Below are 18,568 nucleotides of genomic sequence, written 5' to 3'. Positions count from 1 at the left end.
AATGGTGGGAATCAAGAACACTCTTTCATTTGTTATTTTCATACCAGTCCACAACAGGAGTAAAAGAGACACGGGAAAGGTTAAAATGTTTATTTTAACGATATGCTCTAAGATGCAGTATCTTTGCTAACACAAGCAGACATATGATTAGAAATAATATGATCAGCATTGTTACAATTCCATCAAACACAAAAGGAGAAATCATATTACAATGATGGTGAAAACAGGTCTTATAGCGCCTAGTATATCACCCTCCCTAGCTAGGAACTATGTTTTATAAAATATAGAAGGTCTCTTAGGCTTGTGTGGGGGACCCCATACCTCTAATATCAGCAGAAGTGAATCACATTAGGACCAGCAAAATCTCTCTGTCTCTCTGGAAATGGAATTCTTCCAAGTGTCTGAAATCGTGCCTACAGTGCAATATTGAATGCACCAGAATCTATGTTGGCAGCAGCTGCATGTATGTTATGTCTAAAACGTCTGCCGATCAGCCCAAACAACAGCTACCGTGTTATGATAACCTTGGAGGCTTTAGCAATCACTGTGCAGACTAGGGTCACAACGTAAGTCTAGGGATGCCGAAAACAAGCCATTCTAATGTGAAGTAATTCATGCAGCCTAACTTACAACAGCTATATGTAGTGTTGTGTGCAAAAATCAGCAAAAGGTAAAATGGTGTTTAAACTTCTAATAAGCCTATGCTAACATAGCAATGTGTGCAAACAAGGCCCAGTCCTCACTACAAGCCCAACCCCTATTGTAGGGGTTAACTTTCTAAAAGTGCATTTTCAGAACTGTGATTAAAAATCCCATGTTACACTGTCTACCTGCTCGCAATTGGACCTTATCGCTTATTAAATGTAATAAGGCAACCTGATGTTATCCTATGAGAGAGGTAGGCCTTGCAGTAGTGAAAAATAAATTTAGAACTTTTTTACTACCAGCACTTGTAGAACTTAAAAGTACATGACCTACTTTTTAAATGCAGTGCACCCTGCCCTCTTGGCTGTTCAGAGACTACCCAAGGGATGACTTATATGTTTTAAAAAGGAAGGTTTGGGCCGAACAAAACGTTTATGTCGCCAGGTTGAAATGGTAGTGTTGGACATGGCCCTTCTTAGGGGATTTCCCTAAACATTTGACATTTTGTCCTCCTGGTTTTTGCCATCTCTCTTTTCATGGCCTTAGGACTCTGGGCACTATCCCACTGTACTGCAGTTGGAAAGCACACATTCCCTTCCTATACATGCCAGGAAGAGGTGCTTAGTAGATTGGTTTAGGTGTTGTACCTGTGAGTATCCAGGAAAAGGTACACCACATACCCAGGGTGGGTACCGCACTGGCCAGTATTGGGATGCAGCCCTGATTGTACCACCCTCCAGAATAGCCTGTCAAACATATATCATGTGTATAACAAAAATGAGAGTAAGGGAAGTTTGCACAGTCTTATGTGTGGTGGGAACTCCTGGTCCCCTAAACTAGAATTAAACAAACAGTGGAGGAGTCCCCCCTATAGGCCAAAAAGAATTTATACTAAGAAGAGATTCCTTCAGTATCAGGAGCTTAAGGCTCTGGTTTTAGCAAAAGATTGCCCCAACCTTTTTATATTGGACAGTCATAGTCCTTATAGAAGACCCCTCACTCACCAACCTAGTTGGTGACATGCTTCATCATCGGGGTCCCACCCCATAGGCCGAGTGCCTACAGGGTGTGCTGCGACACCTGGTTACAGTGGAGCGGTTTTTTTGATTTTTATATGTGCGAATGGTAATTGTGAAAAGTGTGTTAAAAAGGGTTCAAGTCTACTCACACCAAGAATTTATTCTGGAGTGCTCGGACCCTATTAAAAATATATATGTTGCACCAGTGCCTATTTAGGAAGGGTTAGGTGCTACGAGACGTGTGAAAAAAGAATAAAAATAGCGTAGTGTGCTATGTGAATTATCTACAAGTTAAAATAGGTCTACATGTTTCAACCATTGATCGTATTAGGTGGTTTTCGTCAGGACCGTGTTGTTTGGATGGGGTGGTACACACACGCTAAGGAGTGTCCAGTCCTCATCCAAATCTTTTGCTAAAACCAGAGCCTTAAGCTCCTGATACTGAAGGAATCTCTTCTTAGTATAAATTCTTTTTGGCCTATAGGGGGGACTCCTCCACTGTTTGTTTTAAACATATATCATGCTCAGGTTGGCATGTCTCACTAATTAGCCAACCCTGAGTTGGCCTTTCCCTACCACCCGGGCACCCCTAGGGTAAGTCCTGAGTGGTGAATCACGTAGTAGGGGAGTGGCCTGGTAGGTACACTTGCATGTTCTCGGCTCGGTTAGTTAAGAACCCCCCATGTGGGTTTTCCCTAACTAGGGGGTTGGCTCCTCTCATGGGACACCTCCTGGGTTTGGCTGGTTCCCTTGATGTGGCCTTAGTGCCCTAGGTACTTTCCACTGTAAATGCAGTGTGAGGGGGCTCTCACACTTCCTATCCATGGTAGGAAGTGGTGCTCACCTGATGTCTGTAAAGCACCAACCAGCCATTCCAGCCGAGTGTGTGCATACTTGCACCTATGGTGGTTTTAAACGTGAGTCCAGCCTGCCAATGTAGGCTGGTGTGTGCGCAATTGCACTTATGCTCAGGCTGGCTTTGCTAAATCACTAGCCCATCCTGAGAAGACTTTTCACTATCACTACAGCACCCCTAGGGTAATTTCTGAGGAGTGACGCATGTGGTAGGTCAAAAGCAGGGGAGGTACACGTGTGTAACCTGCCCAAGTAGTGAAGAATACCCATGTGTGTTTTCACTACCTATGAGGTTTGCTCTTACCATAAGTTACCATGGGAGAATGGTTGAAATTACTTCAAGCTGCAAAAGTGAATTGCAGTGGAGCGGCCTCATAATGTTTCCTATCATTGGATTCACAATGACAAAACCTCTTCTTTGGTAAAGGTTGTTTTGTCATTATTAGCTGTGAATGCTACTTTTAGAAAGTGGGCATTTCTCTACTCAAAAACTCTTTGAGTGCCTTTTATCTTGACTCCAGTCTACATTGGAAGCTGGAGGGTGCACATATGTGCATCCCCCAGTGACAGTTATGAACTTTGGGCATGCAAGTGGAACAACAGACCTCTGCCATTTGAGGGCCTGGCTGGATAGATTGGAAGGAAGAGGTTTTGACACTGGCCTCTGGTAGCCAGATCATGGCCCCACTAAAGAGTAAGATCTGCATTCCATAGCTTCATGACAGACAGGACTGCATTTTAGCAGAGACATCTGTGGTTCAAAGGGAGACTCTCTGAACTGCCCCCAACTTCAAAGGCACACTACAGTATTACTACTTGTCCCATACTTCAGCAGGGCAGAGATACACTTGTGGGGACATGGGACTGGAGAACCTGGGACTACATGGTACACACTGCCAGATTAATCTGTTTTGCACAATGAGGATTACTGCCATTGAGAGAGATAGTGCTCCATTACTGAATAGTGGTTGCCTGGGCTGACTACCTGTTGCTGTGTGACACCCTGAAGTGTGCTCTCCATGGGCTTGTTGGTTTGCATCCTGTTATTTTGAAGGTCTCAGGGACATCAAAGATCTCCTACGAGGGCCCCACATTGTCTACTTATGACACCTGGAGAGCGGTGTCCTATTAAGTGTCCCCAACGTCTGCTGGATCCCAACTGGTAGTGCAGCATGAGTGTGGAACTAAGAATTGAGCCTGGAGACAGGATGACCTTGTGCAGAGCCCCAGAAGCCTTGTCTGCATCTAAGGCATGTGGCCCCTGCATCGTGGGGACCCCAATACACATCAGCGTCTTGTTGGTGGTGAACGGATTCACTGGTTGCGGGATCCAGCGTGGCCTGCTTCATCGATCGAACCACATCTCTCTCATGCGACACGCCGATTATGTTCTCCTTGAGTGCGGTGTCTGATTCACAGGTTGCGACCCTCAGTGGTGAGGGCATAACCGTAGCAGTGCCTCATTCTACCTCACGTGGCATTGCTAAACTTGCACCTGTGTGTGTGACCGGAATTGCCTGGTGCGACCAGTATCAATACACACCAGGAATTGTGCCTCATTTACAGGGAGGTACGGACTTTGCAACTCTTCATTATGTGTGACCGGTATTGTCTGGTGCGACCCATATTAACACGCACCAGACACTGTGCCTCATTTCCAAGGAGGTACAGAATTTGCAACTCTTCATTGTTTGTGACTGGAACTGTCTGGTGCAACACAGAGCAACATGCATCAGATGTTGTGCCTCATTTCTAGGAGGTACTGAGTTTGTGACTCTGCAATATGTGAAATTGGAATTGTCTGGTGCGACTCGTATCATCGCACATCAGACATGCCCAGATTGCTTGGGTGCAACTCTGATCGACGTGTACCTGAAGGGGTGCCTCTTCCTTCTGAGAGGTGCCCCTGCTTAATTTCCCATTAGTTAACTGTTTGCTTTTGGGATTTCAGTGCGGCGGTCCAACAGCCCTCTCCTCACCCAGCCCCCGACGACATTGTGTTGCCAGGTAGTATTGCCCGGATTGGCCTTGGGTAGTGAGAGTGATTGACTGGGCCGAATGAATGCTTCAGAGAGCAATCGGTATCAGGTCCAGAGACTGCTTGACCCCACCTGTGCTTCGCAGAACTGGGCTGGCGCTGGACGGCACACTGTGGAACCCTTTTGAGTGGCCGACTATCGCCCTCAGCGCACTTCTGCTTCACATCCTCTGGGTGAACTTCCAGAGTGATGGCCAAACCCCCATTTGTCGACTGCCTCCTAATCAGGAAAGCTACCTACCCCCACATTCTTCCTGGAGACTCTGACTAAGTATGACTTTGGTCGCGATCAGCCTTGTATACGGGTGAAGGGCTGTTATCTCCAATCCGTGGCCTTAGAGTAGTCTGGGTGAGATGGAGAATGGAGGGTGGAGGGTGGAGGGAGACTCGGGCCATGGGGTCTGCAGCAATTGACCTGCCGTACATCATTTGCACTGCATTACTGTGTGTAGTAAACTGTATCCTATTTATATTGTTACTTTCTCCCTAGCTGCTCAGCCAGTGTGAATGTGAACCATGGAATGTTGGTGTGATGGTCATGAATGGAATGTTTGGGTGCCTGGATGCTTGAGTGTGACAGTTGGAGTATGGGCTGAGCAGCAGGCAGACTGCTACTGGTGGAGCTGAATCTCTACAACTCAACTACTTGTAACTGAACTTAATAAATCTACATAAAACTACATCCTGGTTTCGGACATCATTACTACAGAGTGATGAGTGAATATGTGTATGAGTGCGTTCCATACAAACCTGCCTGATATCGGTTGCACCATGTATCAGTGTTGAGTGACTGTGTGAGTGTGTGGGAGTGACTGATTGCGGACCGGTTGGGATTCAGTAGCCCGCCCAGCGGTGTTGCTTTACAATTGACTCCTGACCAAGAGAATACTATGTTTGACATTGGTTTTTCCTGTGCGGCCTCGGCCCACGGTGCAGCATAAAAGTGTTTGAGTTCTTTGTATGTACATATTTTTTATATCATTGTGATGTGGGGTGCACCCTATAACTGTGTTGTGTTGAAATATTTTGGTTGCCAGGGTGGGCCTGGTTTTGACAATGTTTTGCACCACATAAGGGTGCTGGGTGGTAAAGTAGGATCTTTCCCAAGTGTTCATACCACTGATTTAATTTTAACACAGTTGGGCCTAATACTGCTAGTAATATATCCAAGTGTCAATTATGCCCAGAAATACATGATGTTCATATTGTGTTACTTAATGTGTGTGTTGAATATAAACTTGATTTATGTGCACCAAACGTGAAGTCTCCTTTGTGAAGATCAGTGGATTTATTGTGTGGGAGTGCTGTGCGAATGCTTAGCACATTGCCTCCGTGATAAGCCTGACTGTTCAGTGCCAAACTACCCAAGGGTGAGTGCAAGTTACACAGTGAGTGTAATCGCCAGCCCCTGATGGAAGTGGGAGGTTCTGCCTGGCTAGGGCATCGCCTCAGCCAACCAGAAAGTGCCAGTTCCAACAGGCAGTTTAAAACTGCACCCATAGTCTGCAATGGCAGGCCTGAGACATGTTTAAAGGGCTACTTAAGATGTAGGCACAATCAGTGCTGCGGGTCCACTAGTAGTATTTAATTTACAAGCCTTAGATACAGGTAGTACCCTTTTACTAGGGACTTACAAGTAAATTAAATGGAGCAATTGGGTGTAAACCAATTCTACCTTGTTTTAAGGAAAAAGCACAAGCACTTTAGCACTTTACAGTGGTAAAGTGTGCAGAGTCCTAAAAGCCAACAAAAACGGGTTCAGAAAGCAGGAGGGTGAAGGCAAACAGTTTGAAGATGACCTTGCAGAAAGGGCCAAGTAGGTAATCCCCTCCTATCCCCCCCCCCCACCCCTCATTTCCCCTTAGTTCCTTCTTCGGGCCGCAACTTCCTGCCTCTACTCATTGTTCTGGGTCTTGGTGTCCGAAACTACACCTTGCTTGCTCCATCAGGTGATTAAAAGGAAACAGCAAAGGTTTTCAGTGGTATCTCATTTGCCAGCAGAAGTGTAAAAAAAGAGCAAGCGATCATACCTGGGTGAAAGGTAGTGTCATATCACTGAGGCCATTCTTATTGGGAGACATCTAGGGAATGGTTGACTGTACATAATAGCTTCATTAAAATAGTACTTGGTTTTCTGTGGGTTATCTTTGTCGGTCTTTTTTCCTGCTCCATTAATGTGATTGTTCCATTGTCTTCTGTTTCTTGCCTCACTACATAATAAATCGGGATATGTCAGAACCCTGAGGCAGAAACCTAAATAAAACATTTGTCTTATTTATGCAAGCTCTCCGCCAGATAGGTGTGTTAAAGTGCATTTTTAGTATGTAATAAACTTGTTTTGTGATTCGGTAAGACCTTTCTGAATCAGAAAATAGATGCACTGACTCATTTGAATCGCAAATGGATTGGGGCATGACAGGGCCCCCCTTCAAATTGCGGTTTCAAATGGTATTGATCAATAGTTTGTGACCCCATTTTGAGGTCTCAAGCCATTGATAAGTTATCAGTTTCTCAAAGCAGGAGGATAACCCATTTTCAAAGAGGAGGCTATTCACACCAGACAGTTTTTCCTATAGGAAATCTGTCGGCTGCTTCAGAAGAAACAGGCGATTTCTATTATTTTATATTTTTTAAAGCAGGACTGGTTACTTTAAGGGGTAAAGGCTGCTGAAAACAGAAAGCTTCATGTTAGTTGATGCAAACAAAGGCATGGTGATCTGCTTTTCCTTGCAGACCATAATTCCTCTGTAGCCAATCATGCAAGTTAGCAAATAGTGATGTGGCTAATTAATATTCATTAAGCAGGCTCTTCTTTGCATTGGAGATTTTGTGACACCACCCTATTAGTACATAGTTGTTATAGCAACATTAGAGACATGAAGCAAAAGGTTGGTGCACAAATTGCAATCACTATTACGACCTGTCTCTTTGCGGTAGACCCCTGGTGCAGTATGGAAGGGTTGGTCGAGTTTACTTGGGTGCTCAGATGTGAGTGAGCCTGCTCCTGTGCCATCTAGTGGATGGCAGAGGCGGTCAGTTATTGGGCATAGTAAGAGGGTCGGTATCCAATAAGCATTGACACAGAACACCCATGAATTGTTCTATTTCACACATAAGGGCAATTCCTGCTTTCTTTTTTGAATGACATTTTTTGAAAAGTGGGTAGTCTATTGACATGGCAGCTGGCATTGCAGCTGGCAAGCTTGTTTGTCACTGTATGGTAGTGAGGTAGTAGGTAAGTAATCATGGGCCACATGTACAAAGAAATCTGTTTGCAACATCCTAATTGCGAATCTTTGCGATTTACAATTAGGAAGTCATGAACAGCAATGTACTAATGTGTCTCAGACACATTTAGCAATTTCCAGTGGGTCTTAAATGGACCTACCTCAACAATATTCATGAGGTAGGCCGCAATTTGTAACGCATTGGGTATGGGTAAAAACACAGGGATGGTGTTTCATTTTTACTTTTTGAAACGCTGTGCGTTTCAAAAAGTAAAAATGAAACATTTCAGTTTACGTTTTTAATAGTAATGTAATGTAAAGTAAACTTGTACAGCGCACAGCTGCCCCAGACAAGGGGTGTCCCGGCGCTAGTAGCAGTGTCAGTAGAGAGCGAGGGGCTAGACCGTGGGGAACAGGAGAGTTTTGATGGCCCAGCATAAGGGTAACAGGCAGTCTAAGTGGCGGATCTGGACAGGGGGAGAGTTCCACAGTTTCGCGGCAAAACAGCAAAAGGACCGGCCTCCTGCTCTAGGGCCTTTCACACGAGGGACTGTAGCCAAGAATTGCTCAGCGTAGCGTAGCTGGCGTGCGGGAACATAGGGTACTAATAAATTGGAATAAATCTCAGGAGATGAGAGTTTTAGTATTTTGATGGACAGACAGAGTGCCTTCGAATTCGATCCTCTGATGAACGGGTAGCCAGTGGAGGCACCGTAAAGCACTCATTGTAGAGCAGGTTCTTGGGAGCCTGAGCAGGACTTGGGCAGCGGAATTCTGGACTCGCTGAAGGCGATTCACTTCCGCCTTAATGGCGCCTAACATGAGGGAGTTAGCATAGTCCAGTCTTGACAAAATAGTCACCTGTACTATCACCTGATGTGTGGATGGGTCAAAGAAACCCAATATGGGCCTTAGACCACGTAGGATTCCAAAGCAGGTACCCGCGATCTTTTTGGTATGCTCCTGGAACCCAAGAGTGGAGTCAAACCGAATCCCTAGGTTCTTCACCACTGACTTAGGGGTGGGGGCCCTGCCCAAGGACACCCGCCACCACTGCGTGCTCCAGAGTCCTTTGTCTTTCCACACCAACAGCACTTCTGACTTATTGGCGTTAAGTTGAAGGCAGTTGGTGGTCATCCAGCGTGTGACCGCCTCTAGTCCATTCCGGAACTGTGTGGCACCCCGAGAATGGTCATATCCTCAGCATACCACATACCAGCATACCACACCATGGTCATGCCATGGTCCCGCGCCACTCCTGCCAACGGTTGGACATAGAGGTTGAACAGGACAGGTCTTAATGCAGAGCCCTGGGGGACTCCCTGTTTGATGAAATGGCCGGGAGAGAGGAAGGGGGGGCGGAGACCTGGAAAGCTCTGTCAGTCAGAAAGGAGCGGAACCAGTCCAGTGCCGGGACTTTTTAAAAACTAGTTAAAAGTAAATAAAAACGCCTTACCTTAGCTACGGCATCCCCGGGCTGTCCTCCAAGAAAGCGATGAAAAGGAAGAGGACAGCCTGGGGACGCAGCAGCTAAGTTAAGGCGTTAATATTTACTTTTAACTTGTTTTTTAAAAGTTTTAACCAATTGTTAATAAGGTGGGTGGAAGGCGGGGGCTGGCCAACTCCGCTCCGCCGCGGAGTGTGCAGGGATTTGCCTACTCAGCGAGTAGGCAAATCTTCACACACTCCGTGGGCGGACGGAGTTCTCCGCTCATGGTTACCCTTAACACGTCCCTTACTAATATGGACTTGCAAACCCATTTTGTGATTCGGTAATAGGTTACCTAATTGCAAATAGTGTTCTGTACATCCAAAAAAGCTATTTTTACAGTCGGAAATGGCCCGATTCTGTGAATTGTGCCGCTTGCAACAACAAAAAAGCTACGTACATGTGGTCCCATGTTCTTACGTTCTTCTTGAGTAGTGGTTCATTTATCGAATTTTCATGTCTATTGAGTGAAAAAGAACTCACCCTTTCTTGTCCCTTTTATATGGCAAGCTGGAACTGTTCCAGGCGAGAGGGATAAAGTGAGAAAAGGAGAATCATCTGAAAGTGACAAGTCCGTAGTGATTACTGCCACAAGAAATACAAACTCGGTGTCCTTCTTAAACATACCTGCCCTGCAACGCCAAACGGATGAACAATAAATAATGGGGCATATTACCAAGGGGGACAATAGGCAATTATCGCCGGTTTAGCAGCCGTTTTCGGCAGCTAAGAGGCGATAATTCTATCGCTCTATTAGCAAGCTGTCGCTAACTGATGTTAGCGACAGCTTTTAGGCAATAGCGAGCGTTTTGGGGCCCGCTTTGCATGTCAGCGATATTTATCGCTAATGACATGCAAAGTGGGCATACCGAAGCTGTAAGCGACTGAAAGTAGTCGCTAACGTTGCTATCGCCTATTAGCAAGGCGGGCGTAGCGATGGAAATATTCCTGCTATCGCCAAAAACTAACGCCTGCTCAGACCAGTTCTTAGCCATGTTATCCAATGAGAGGTGGATATCATGGTTAAGAGCATTTAGTCGCTAATGCGTGAATATCGCTGTATTCACAGCGATATTCACGCAATCGCCGAAAAAATTATTGCTTTGGAGGTAAACGTTGCTAATTGCAAGTTATCTCAGCGATAATTTCCGGCGATGCTTAGCGATAAAAAAATCGTTGCAAAGCCTAGTTAGCGATAAATATCGCTACTCGTTGGTAATATGCCCCATAATGTTTTTAGTAAAGAAACACCACGGTGAACTTAATTGTGTAAAATGTAGCAATTTGGAAAACAGATATTAAAGTATTGAAGGAAAAATCAAAGAGGCTTATCGTTCTCTTCATTTTCACTTACTTTCCCTTTTTTCTTTTCCATTTCCCCAAATTCTCATGTATTTTACCGCCTTAACATATTTGTCACCATTGAATATATTTTTCACACAATATGTAAGTTCTGGTCTTGTGGCAAAATAATAAATATTCAAGCCGTATGTCCATGTTTTGTTGGGTCTCGTTATCAATTCGATTTTAGAAGAATCTATTTGGGTGCCACTGTTAATTGAAGTGCCTTAGTATAGTTGTGCATTTGTACTCCATAGTCCACCGATCAAAAATATTAGTTTTTATCTGGAATTATGTACAAACATGTATCCAAGCCACGAAGACCCCGACAAACCCCAAGATAACGCAAGCCTCTAAAACCATCAATGAACAGTTTTTAGACTGTAAAAGGCCTGCTTGGCTGTTTCCTGTCAGACCTCAGTTTCATCCTGTGCATACAGTCAGGGCCACTGGAATAATGCGATTGTGCGGCCACGGCGATTTTCGCATAATTATAGACTTGTCACGTCGGTAGATTTTAACAAAAACAAATTTGTTTCTATCTCAATCGTTTCAAAAGTTACAAAAAATGCAGCGACACGTGTTGACGCACAGTGGAAGGTCCTTTGTATTTCTGGACTGGTCAACCTTTCTGTTGCTTATTGCTATATTTGGGTGTTAAACTGCGTCTGAGATGCAGCAAATACCCAGACAGTGTTACCAAGTTTAAAAATGATGAAATAAGCATGCAGTACTATTACAAAATTTGCCACATTATGCATATAATTTGCCTTTTCTTGCCGCATAATTTACTGAACCCTACAGCATTAATTTGTCCCTCAACTGCCACATAATTTCAGTGGCCCTGCATATGGTACACGATGAACTGCAGCTAGCACTCCATCCTATAGATTGTAACGGTGTAGAGGCATTTGTTAGGCAGATGAAAACAATATGGGGTATAAGTGCTAAATAATGGTACTTTTGATAATACCATTATATCATCAAGTATAACATCTATCGCAGTTTGATCAGGGGTGTATCTTCGCGGAGGTGGTGATGCATTTTCAGTCGGGTAACTTGTTCCTTGTAACTGACAGGTCGGATCTGGAATGTGCAATGAGACTGTTGACCAGTGTGCAGAATAGGATGTTGTGAGAGGGCTTAGGCAAGGCGCAGATGTGATCAGAAGTTACCAGTGAACGCATGCGATGCATCACAACCAGCAATGGTCGGACTCGCAGGCAAAACTTCTGTAGTCGATGGGGTTTCTCTACCTGCTACTAAAATAGCTTTTCTCAGACAGGCTGAATAACCCAGTCAGGCTCTCGTCTGTGCTGGATCTAAGGAGTCCTTGGCTGACCATCATGCTCTGGCCTTCCTGCAGCTCTCTAGTCTATAATTCATCCGGATCTCTGCATCCCCGAGCACTCTGCTGTTTACAAGCAGTGGGAAGACGGCTCTGCTAGTTGAGCCCAGGATATAATGATGACGCTGCTGCTCTGCTCTCTCAGAAAAAGAACAGTTGCATCAGCAAGCAAAAATGTGCATGTTAGTGTATATGCATGTTAGTGTGCACATGCACATCAATGTGTGTATAAGCATGCGTGTGCATGAGTGCGTGTGCGCAAGTGTGTCTGTGTATGTGAGTGTGCAATTGCCCCAGTGCAAATGAGCTTGTGTATGATTATGAATGTATGTGTATGTGTGAGTGTGTCTATAACAAAAGTAGAGAGTAAGGAATTTCGTCCAAAGGGGCTGGACGGGGAATACTCCTGATCCCCTGATCAAGGAATTATTACAAACAGTTGGAGGAGTACCACCCGATGAGAGGAGAGAAGGCTCTTTTCCTGACAAGGAAACACTGTTCCTTTGTTAGTAAACCCCTCACTCACCACCTAGTGGTGACTTGCTTCATCATCGGGGCCCACCCAAGTGGCCTAGCGTCACTTGGGTGTGCTTCAACACCTGGTTTACAGTGGAGCAGGTAGTGAAGTGTGGGCTGCAAAAAAAACAGTGTGAATGTTAAAATTGTCCTGGTTAACACTTCAGTATTAGATTTAATAAAAAGGTAACTGGACAAAGTTTAAAACGTATGGTGAGATACTGGCAGGGGAGTTACGGCCTGTGTATCTCTGCTATGTGTTGGTCGACATGTTTCTACCTTATGGGGTAATCCCCGGTATTCCTCAGGACCAAAAACAAGGAAGTGGGAGGTGTGGGTCCCCTAAAAGACGCACCCTGTCCTAATTCCTTGGTCTTCCAGAAGATAAAACTGTATCTCTGGGAATTCACTCCTAAGGTTTAGGAGATGAACAAAAAACCTAGGGAAGGAAAAAGAAGTAAAGGAGGTAATTACTATCCTGTTACGAAGTGCAGTGTTTTTGGTGAAAAAACGTCGTGCAGGTTGTCCTTTCGTTCCACGGTGGTGAATGGAAAAGGTGCCTTCTCAAGTAGAGGGCGTGTCTACTTATGGGGTGGGAGCGTGCTCATTTTTGTGAGAGTGCGCTGTGGTATTTGTATACCTATGGACGAGTCTATGGTTGAGGCATGAGTGTCCTTAGTGCGTGCCTAGGTCAGCATGCTTTAATGAGGAAAGAATTTAGCGCGGTGCTTATAGTATTAACAGCGTGAGTTGTACTGCGCTTAAAACAATGCCATACATTCGGTAAAAGGATTGCAAAATTATCCTACTGTGGATGCGTGGTGAACAAAAGACATACAGGACTCTCACAAACATAAAACATATAGAGAGGCACGGAGCTGGACTCGACAGAGTCAGGGCTTACTTCAGTAATGCTCGTGATTGACTTCATCGAGCTGGGGGTAGGCACTTCACGTCTGCCAACGTATTCTATGTGGAGAAGTATGGATTCGATTAATCTCAAAATGAGTAGATCTAATGGGCGTGAGCTGGGGCGTTCAAGGAATTAGTTCAGCCCCAGGGGAGGGAAAATCTACTTACAGTTCGTCGTGAAGAGCAAAGGCAAGTAGCCTACATCTACCATCCGCCGCTCGGTTAGGAATGAGTGAGCGAGCGCGGAGTAGATATCTCTGGGAAACCCGCTTCCGGGGTAGGTCACGTGACACTACGGGAGCCGGTGGGCGGGAGGTTGTCCGGGTGATCTAGGGACGCTGCGCATGCGTGATGGCTTAAGGTCTGCGCATGCGTCGGGTTGTCAGGGTGATCTAGAGACGCTGCGCATGCGTGTTGGCTTAATGTCTGTGCAAGCGTCGGGTAGTGGAAAACAGATGCGTTTGGGAACTAGAGGGGCAAAGGATGTCAGCATTGGCTAGCGGAGGGAAAAAGCCCTTAGCTCCAAGGGTGTGCGAAAATTAACGGGAGACTAGGGGGCCGGTACATGTATTGGACACAGCGGTACTCGTGGTGGAGTGACTGTACCCACGGGCTGGTGTTGTTCACAGTGCCCCAAGAACACATAGGGCGTCACACTCGAAGCTGTGGTTGTCAAAACAGTATTGAACTTCATCGGAGTAGATCAATTTTGACATATGTCAAATGGTGTGAAGCCATTATTTGATTACAGAATTCCATGGTATGTTATCGTTGAGGCCCCGTTGGTGGGTGGAAAGTCTATATATCCACCTTTGTTCCTTCTCGAACAAACGGGCTTGGATGTTAGGCCCTGGTGTCAACTGTTCTATTATCGTCCACCTCATGTCGTTTGTGGTGTGATGGGCCGTCAGAAAATGATCCGTTAGTTTGGTCATGTTCTTTTTACATCTGATTGTGCTTCTGTGTTCACAGATGCGTTGTTTAATTTTTCGTGTCGTCATGCCCACGTATGGTTTTCCGCAGGTGCAGGTGATAAGATAAATGACGTTACTGCTGTTGCAGTTAGTTTGTGCCCTTTGCTCCCAAACCTTTCCTGGTTCCAAAACTATGGTCTTTGTGTTTTCTGTCAAGTGACAGACACTACAGTTTCCGCATCGTGAATGGCCCGTGACTGGTGGGAGACCCCATATCTGTGTCAAGGTTGGGTCACTGTTACTTTTGTTTTGTCTTGGTCTTGTGTTAACCAGAGTGTTTTTCAGGCTCTGTGCTTTTTTATATGAGAAGAGAGGTTTCTCCCACTTGAAGGATCCAGAGTTGACTATTGGCCAATGTTTCTTAATGCTTTTGCTGACCATGTTGGAGATAGCATTGTATGTGGTAACACATGTGAGAGGTGTGTTGTCATTGTCTTTTGTGATTTCCTCCAACAGAGCTTGGCGAGGTTGATTTCTTGCTCGTTTTTGGCATTTAGTAGTGATCTTTGTGGGGTATCCGCGTTGTGTGAGTTTGACCGTCAGGTCTTTGGCCTGTTCTTTGTAGTCATTAAGTTTACTGCAGTTCCTGCGTAGTCTTAGATACTGTCCATAAGGGAGGTTTTCCCTTAATGGACGGGGGTGAAAACTTTCAAATCTCAACAGGTTATTTTTTGCGGTAGGTTTGAAATGAGTTTTGGTAGTCAGACCTTCTTGTTCTCTTCTGATCTCAATGTCAAGGAAAATCATTTCATTATTACTCACATTGTGGGTAAAGTGAAGATGTTGGTCGCAAGTGTTGAGCCAAGTGATAAATTGTGTTAGAATTTCTGGTGGACCCTTCCAAATCGTAAGCACATCATCTATATATCTGCGCCAGAACTTGATGTTTTCCAGATATGGGTTGGCGGGTGAGAGGATGTATTTTTGCTCGAAATCGTATACATACAATCCCGCTATGCTGGGCGCAAAAACACTGCCCATAGACGTGCCGCCTATCTGCAGGTACAGGGACCCTTCGAACTCAAAGAAATTTCTTTTGAGTGCCAAGGTTGCACATTTGATTATGAATTCCCTTGGTGTTCTATGTTCCCAATTAGTTTGTTCTAATGTTCCTTTGAGAACATTGATGGTGGCATCCTGGGGAATATTGGTGTAAAGGCTTTCAATATCGAAGCTGACCAAGATCATATCCTCTTCCATTTTGATGGTTTCCAGGAGTGTTAGGAGACTTTTGGTGTCTTTAAGGTAAGTGCTGGTTCCTTGGACTATCGGTTTCAAGAAGTAGTCACAGAACCTGGAAAGAGGTTCTAGTAGTGAGCCTATACCAGACACTATGGGTCTGCCCGGGGGTGGTGTCTTGTTCTTGTGCATCTTAGGGACCACATAGAAGTACGGTATTTTAGCTTCCATCTTAGTGAGGTAATCTGCTTCTTGTTTAGAAATGTCTCCTAAGTGTTCAGCTTCTTCCACTAGTTCCACTATTTCCCTTCTCAGATCGTCTGTAGGGTCGTCGGTTAGAGGCAGATAGTTATTACGGTCCTCTAGTAGTCGTTTGCATTCCTGTTGGTAATCTATCTGGTCCATGACTACTAGGCCACCACCTTTGTCCGCTGGTTTTATGATGATGGTCTCATCTCCCTTAAGATCTGTTAGGGCCTTTCTCTCTGCCCTGCTGATGTTTTGGAATTGGGTTGGGGCAACCGTAGATTCTATGTCGTTAAATACTGCCTGTTCGAATGCATTTATTTCCACAGGAATGGTGTGGGGTGGAGGGACGAAGGTAGATTTTGTTCTTAACCCAGTTTCGTTTGGTACTTCCTCATTGTTATCCAAGTTGTTCCTTTCAAAGAAGGCTTTTAGTTTTAGTTTTCTGAAGAAGGCTGCTAGTTCGCAATGTAATTTGAATTTATCCAAATTGGCTGTAGGGACAAAACCGAGTCCTTTATTGAGGATTTTCTTTTCCACGTCTGTTAGAGCTCGTGACGAGAGGTTTGTCACTAGGTCCTCATGTTGCTGGGGCCTGCTTTGTTGGATGCAGTTTTGTTCCTGGTGTTGTTGCTCACCATTTCTTCCTCTTCCCAATGGACGGTGTTCCCCCGTTTGTTGCGGCCTCTCCCGCGCCTGCCTCTGTTCTGAAAAGGAGGACGGAATTGATTTTGTTGGAAGGGATACTGTTGGAATGGTGGTTGCCAGCCATACATTGGAAATTGTTGGGGTTGTTGGTATGGATTATAAAAAGGTGGGTGGGGGTATCCCTTCAGATCTGTTAGGGCCTTTCTCTCTGCCCTGCTGATGTTTTGGAATTGGGTTGGGGCAACCGTAGATTCTATGTCGTTAAATACTGCCTGTTCGAATGCATTTATTTCCACAGGAATGGTGTGGGGTGGAGGGACGAAGGCAGATTTTGTTCTTAACCCAGTTTCGTTTGGTACTTCCTCATTGTTATCCAAGTTGTTCCTTTCAAAGAAGGCTTTTAGTTTTAGTTTTCTGAAGAAGGCTGCTAGTTCGCAATGTAATTTGAATTTATCCAAATTGGCTGTAGGGACAAAACCGAGTCCTTTATTGAGGATTTTCTTTTCCACGTCTGTTAGAGCTCGTGACGAGAGGTTTGTCACTAGGTCCTCATGTTGCTGGGGCCTGCTTTGTTGGATGCAGTTTTGTTCCTGGTGTTGTTGCTCACCATTTCTTCCTCTTCCCAATGGACGGTGTTCCCCCGTTTGTTGCGGCCTCTCCCGCGCCTGCCTCTGTTCTGAAAAGGAGGACGGAATTGATTTTGTTGGAAGGGATACTGTTGGAATGGTGGTTGCCAGCCATACATTGGAAATTGTTGGGGTTGTTGGTATGGATTATAAAAAGGTGGGTGGGGGTATTGTGGCCACTGGTAGTTCCCTTGATATCCACCTCTCTTTTTCTGTCGTGGTGTGCTTGAGTTGGACCCTCCACTGCTATTCGAACTGTGGGAAGTATTGCTTGAGACATCAGAGTCTTGTTCTTGTGCTGTAGTTGCTTTATAGTCTCGGTCTGAGTATGGATAAGCCTTTACAAAGGAGAATTTTTTCAGATCTTTTTGGAACTTGGATACTTTTTGCTGTGTGAGATTCTCTCTATACTCATTGATCTCCTTGTTTATTTCATCCAATCTTTTTTTGTATCCAGTGATCGTTGTTTTTATGTGGCCTTCCATGTTTTGAATTTCGATCTGAATTTTCTCAGATAGTCGTACAGCTGTCTTTAGGATAAGCATGATCCAGTCATGCGTGCAATGCCATGCTATTTGTGCCCAGTCTCTCCTGAACTCTTCATCTTCCAAGAAGATTCTTGGGGCATTTGTCACTAGTAATCCCTTGGGGGCCATGGCGTTGGTAACATATTCTTTTAATATGGTTCCATGTAGTATAGTTCTGATGCGGTTTCTTTTTAGTTCTGTGAGTTTGTCCCATTCCGATGTCTGTGAGATGGTATTGCTAATGCTGGGATCTGCAAAAGCATTGAGGTCACTCATGATGGAATCTATTTCCTCAGTTGAGAATGATAAGCCCTGGTTTTCTGCCATTTCTGCTCCGTGACAGGATCTCCGTGTCAATGTTGCGAGAGATGAGGTCTTATACTCTCACAGCTGTGCGCTGCTAATCTATCTATAACAAAAGTAGAGAGTAAGGAATTTCGTCCAAAGGGGCTGGACGGGGAATACTCCTGATCCCCTGATCAAGGAATTATTACAAACAGTTGGAGGAGTACCACCCGATGAGAGGAGAGAAGGCTCTTTTCCTGACAAGGAAACACTGTTCCTTTGTTAGTAAACCCCTCACTCACCACCTAGTGGTGACTTGCTTCATCATCGGGGCCCACCCAAGTGGCCTAGCGTCACTTGGGTGTGCTTCAACACCTGGTTTACAGTGGAGCAGGTAGTGAAGTGTGGGGTGCAAAAAAAACAGTGTGAATGTTAAAATTGTCCTGATTAACACTTCAGTATTAGATTTAATAAAAAGGTAACTGGACAAAGTTTAAAACGTATGGTGAGATACTGGCAGGGGAGTTACGGCCTGTGTATCTCTGCTATTCCTTACTCTCTACTTTTGTTATAGATAGATTAGCAGCGCACAGCTGTGAGAGTATAAGACCTCATCTCTCGCAACATTGACACGGAGATCCTGTCACGGAGCAGAAATGGCAGAAAACCAGGGCTTATCATTCTCAACTGAGG

Source organism: Lissotriton vulgaris, chromosome 8 (genome assembly GCF_964263255.1).
Source record: "Lissotriton vulgaris chromosome 8, aLisVul1.2, whole genome shotgun sequence".
Lineage (NCBI taxonomy): Eukaryota > Metazoa > Chordata > Amphibia > Caudata > Salamandridae > Lissotriton > Lissotriton vulgaris.
Note: the sequence above shows the minus strand (reverse complement) of the source record.